Consider the following 5600-nt stretch of genomic DNA (forward strand, 5'->3'; position numbering starts at 1 on the left):
CAAAGACCCCGAGGTCCCGGAGGAGATGGATGGCCGGGCGCCCGAACACCGCCGGGGTCCCAAGGCGTGGGGTTAGCCCTGTATCGGAAAGCCAAGTCAGGCATCGAAAATGAAACCCAGGCGCTGGTGTCCGAAACGGAGGTGGGGATTGATCCTGGCGGCGGGGACAGGCAAAGACTTTAGACCTTCAAGTCCTTCTGCCTCCCGCTGCCAAGACATACAGAAGAGCTGTCCCCAGTTTGTGCCTAGGTATTCCCAGAAGCACCCTCATCTTTTGTCATTTTTCTTTTCTAGAAAAAAGAGGTCTCAAAACCCGAGTATCTCTACTGCAGTTACCTCACGTTTTATGGGTGTCATTTTAACTATGGAGGACTGAAACTCTACAAAACATACCTAGAGACTGGACGAGCTCCGTAAGTATTTATTTGCTTCTAAAAATGACATCTCAGTTTCACACAGCAACATGACATCTTTCTGACACAGCATGTGACACTGCACTGCAGAGTTTTGTTCCACTGGAGAGACTAAAAATAAGTGCTAAACTGGATTGGCATCCCTGTCAAGGGTTTTGATTATCTGTCCGTTTGTTACTGTTTCAATGGGTTACTTCACAACTGGAATTTCCCTAGTGAAGATGACAGATGCCATTTCCCTCTAAAACCTCCAGAAACAAGACAAGGCACTGTTAAACAGAGTTGCTTGGAACACAACTACTATTTTTATTAGTACAAGCAATTAACCACCTTATTTTCCTTGCTAGTATTAGGATCAGAAAGGCAAGCGTGGTCCAGTCCCATCTGCAGCAGGCAGGGAGACAAATCCCAACTCAGGTTTCTGCTCTGCTGTTCCAATCCCTATCACAAAACCAGTTCTCGGTGACTGAAGGTGTTGCAGCACCCTGCTTTTGCAGCACCACCTGAGGCTAACTCCTGACTGAAAAGAAACCTTGGGCCAAGAGATTATATGCAAATACTATTGTGTAGCTATGCAACATTACTAAGCCAGGCCCAGAAGAAATTGTGCAACCTTGCAGCAGGGGGAAAAGCCATCACTGCAGAAGTGCTGGCATGTCTCGCACCTCAGCAGGATAAATCAGCCTGTACGCAGCTTCGTGCTGTCACTGCAGTGTTGTTTCTGGCAACCGAGCCAGCGGGTTTCAAGCTGCAGTCAGGAACGCAGACTTGCGTAGACATTCATGATAGTGACAAGGAAGTGCCAATGGACTTTCTTATTTGCTTTGTCAAGAGTAAGACTGTTACGAGTTGGAGATGAGATCGTAAGAAGGATAAGCCAAACTCATAAAGTATTTCATAAAAGTCTTGTTTGGGTGCTTCAGTGTCATACTGATTGCCCAGTCTGCGAGTATGCACAAAATTCAGTGAAGTCAGATTAGCCACAAACGTGCCTGAACTTACCCCCTCAATCATCTGCTGTCTGTAGTGATCACTGTAGTGATCTTGGAATTGATGTTGTCCGAGTCTTTCCAATTCTTGGCCTGTGGATCACATCTGATTTTTTAGCAGCTAAAAAAGTATTTGTACTAACACAAGGAGCGAAGAGTTTTGTGTGAACCTTAATGGTTTTGGGGAAATGTTAGGAATGCTGCTAGCCTTAATTTCTTTGAAACCAAACATTTAAATAAAGGCCTCCTAAATGTTTTCTTTGGTCCCTAAGTTATCGATATTCCACAAGGTTTGATTTCTTTTTCCTTTCCCTATTGAAAATTACTACCTCAGAAATAAAAACAAGAGTCTCCTCATTTATGTGCACTGTAAGATTTATCCTCGATACTGAGAAGAATCCTCAGCTATTTTAAATTTCCTCAAGAGTAACATATGAAATATTCTAAGTCTCTAGGTTCTTGGGTCTTTACATTTTTGGGCTATGCTTTGGCTTAAAATGTTGCCAGCCAGACTACAGTCTTCTCAATGTTGTTTGAGGGATGGGACAGAGAGAAAACTGAGTTGCTGTATTTCTTAATGCCAATTTAAAAAAAAAAGTAAACTCCTTTGCTGTCTTGTGCTTTAAAATACCATGAAAATACATCAGCAGGCTGGAAACAGGTTTTCTTTTTACTGTGGTTCATGTAGAAACTGTACCAGGCTGATAGGTACACATACTTACAATGGGCTCTGCTGACAGGCTAGGGAAACTGCTGTTACCAAAACATATTCAGGTACATGCTGTATTTTACACAAGGTGTGTAACATTTAGTATGACTAAAATGGAAACATTGAGAATTTTAAACAAGAAGCAAGTATTTTCTTGGATTAATTTATTGAATGAAATGAAAACAGTGCTGTTTAGTTCCCTGAAAACAAATTATTTAATTTAGTACATGCTTAGTCACAAAAATTTCCAAGTAATTTCTGAAAAGTATTGTTTGTATAACATTAAAAATATGCTATGCAAACAGTGAGAATTCTGTCATGAACACTGTAAAAACAGATGTTCACTCATTATTTTAATCAGATCTTGAACTCTCTGAAACATCGAGATTAAAAATGTCCTTAATTTTGCCATAAAGAACTAGTACTAAGCCTCCTCCTGTTGGAGGAGAATGATCTCCTGATGGTGGAGAACGTTCCACAGAATAAAGCATTAAGCCCCTCTGGCTCATGTATTTTCATAAAGCAGTCAACGGTTCCTTTATATTGACGTGCAGTCTCCCTGCTCTGCACACAAATAATAAGGACAAATTATTACCGCAGTGCACTGAGAAAGAAACTTAGATGCCTAGCAAAATTTTTCTTGCTTTAGTAAAGAACACTAAGGAACTTTTTCCTAATGTTTCCCTTACTGCAAAGGAGTGATCTTTTAACTAATAAATATTTATCTGATGTAGTGCTCAGTTAGCTGGTTCCAATAGCTAAATTTAGAAAGGCTGTGACCCTTCTTCTGATGCCTCTTTTAAGCTTTACCGGGCAACTAGAAGGCTTAGGAATTAAATGAGGTCACTCCAGTCCTAAGGGTGCTCTGAATTGTTTCAGTGCTATTACAACTCCCACAGCTCATTTTTTTTCCTCCTTTAGTACCACTGAAATATTTTTATACCAAGTAGATTTCAGTTTATTAGTAATCAATAGAGTCTTTTAAAAAATGTTAAGGTCTTGACTAGCATGATAATGTAAAAACACAGGAAAGCTAAGGAGGAGTGCAGTCCAGTTTTCATGTAACCCACCTTGTTTCTGAGCATTAATTTGCTCAACAAATGAAAACAAAGCAAAAAGGAGGATATCTTAGAGACCTCAGCACCATGTTCACTAAAACTTGCTTCAAGTGCTTACAGGTGAAGGAAATAAAGGATGACAAGCAGTGACTGCTCACATGTGGCCATTTCTGTACAAGTCAGAGCTAAAGTACTGAACCCTTCCCTTCAGCTTTTTCCAAGTGCAGTATGATTGAAAATCATGCCAACTCCTTTAAGTTTTGAAAATTTCAGCAGCAGAGTAGAGACAGCCCAAAGCAACATTGTGTAGCTGTTCTCTGCCCAGCAGAGCACTTGGGAAATACTCCTGCCCGCTGTGGAACTCAGCGTAATGATGACAGCAGATCTCTCAGATACTCTGAGTAATAACCACAGGTCTGACAAAGCGGTTTTTTGTAGATGTGCTTTGTGAACTGTCAAACAATTCCAGTTTTGGAACTGCAATCTCTTCAGGATTTGAGGACTGTATTAGGAACTGACACTAGTGTTTGTGTTTGCTAGCGAAAAACATGTACGCTTTTTTTGGGGGAGATTAATCCAAATCCCTCTCTTTATGGGAAATACTACTAGAAAGACGACACTTAGTTTTTTTACTTAGTGTTGAAGATTTAACTTAAATTAGCTACATCTTAAGTCAAATCCAGCTGCAAGGTTCTAGACTCTCTATAATGGTAGAAAGAGAATTTTGCCTACCTTAGGCCTTTGTGATACAGTCTGCAGCTAATCAAGTGATGTTTGAATTTTCTGATGAAGACAGTATTACATTTTGTTACATCTTCTGTTAGGAATCAGGGTATGAGAACACTATAGATTTTCTGAACTTAATAAATGCAGGAAATACATCTATGATAAATATTCACATAAATCAATATAAATAAGCATAGTAACATAGCTAAAAAAAAATTAAAATATTTTGGTGTGAATCGACATGAATATAGGCAAATGAAAGGATATTTGGTAATGGTTATTACTGCTTACCTAACAGAAATCAACTTTGCTGAAAGCAAATCAACTGTGCTCATTATTTCAGAAAATTATCCCATCTGGCAAATATGATTTTAACTGAAGAAATAAAAGGTGCTATATTTAATTCAGGGCTTCCTCTTGGATCAGAATAAGTGTCGTGATCAGAAATTTATAAAAATCATACTAATCAGCTTTATTTGTACGTGAAGCTTCAGAACTACATGAATGAAACAAGAACACCACATGAAATATATTTATATATCCTCAACGTATATACATCCTCTCATTCTCATCTTTTGCACTAGTAAACCCATTACCTTATTGCATATTATTGCTATTTATGTTTTTAATAATCTTGATACTCTTCTCTATCCTGGTGGTAAGTTAATTACCAGAAATACAGGCAATTCTTTGGCAAGACCCCAAGAGGCACAGTACTTACGAATAAAGACAGTGTTAACTGTAGGCCTACTGCTGATTAAGCAGATAAAGCAGAATCTGAAGAGAGTGAAATCATATTTAGTCTGAAAGGGAGAAGTCAGTGCTGGTAATGGTGTTTGCCCACTATAAGCTTCAAGGTTTCTGTTATTTAGGACAGACTACCAGAGGTATGAAGGCATTACGTAAGGATCTAAGTATCCCTTGGGATTTTCTGAAAGCACCTAAGCAAGTTCCATGCCAAAATTTATTCTGATTTTCTTTTGACTTTCTGGAATACTGAGAGAAAAGAAGATACTCTTGAAACAAAATGTAGACACACTTTTTCAAGAGCATTTTTGTGTTTTTTTATTTAATGTTTGAGGATGATCTTCACAGCAAGAATTTATATTATTAAATGTACTTCAAAAGCTACTGAACTACCTAGTGAAATTACCTAATAGCTAGCAACAAGATCCAAAATTAATTGCTAATAATACACTATCATATCCATCACATGCCTGAGAAGTAATTCTCAGCTTGTACTGAGCTTTGAAGATTACTGATTCTACTTCACACCTGAAGAACAGCTCTGTGCCACAAAGACTATTCTTCTAACTGCATTAGCTGAGCTAATAAAGGATATTGTTCTACCCACAAACCTGTCTTACTCCAAATATCTGGCTTCTGAGTAGGAAAAAGAGAACAGGTCCTGGTTTTCTACTAAAAGCTCTCACCAAGCCATGAACTGAACATACTTTTACCAGGCTCCCACAATGCTATTATTTAATTTTATTTCTTGTCTTTCTGGACATGCTTCCACTTCTTTTCTGAATAGAGGCTCGCCTGCTGTAAGGCTATACCGTGCTTCAATTAGCACAGCAAACTTCAAAAATCTTAGTAATTTTCAGAAAAGGATTGCAAGCGAGATCATACCTGCATCATCGTGCGTCTCCTGACAGTGTCAAAAAGATAAGAAAGCATTCCTGAGCATGTAGTCACAACTTGA

Source organism: Cariama cristata, unplaced genomic scaffold, assembly GCF_000690535.1.
Source record: "Cariama cristata isolate BGI_N322 unplaced genomic scaffold, ASM69053v1 scaffold18532, whole genome shotgun sequence".
Classification (NCBI taxonomy): Eukaryota; Metazoa; Chordata; class Aves; order Cariamiformes; family Cariamidae; genus Cariama; species Cariama cristata.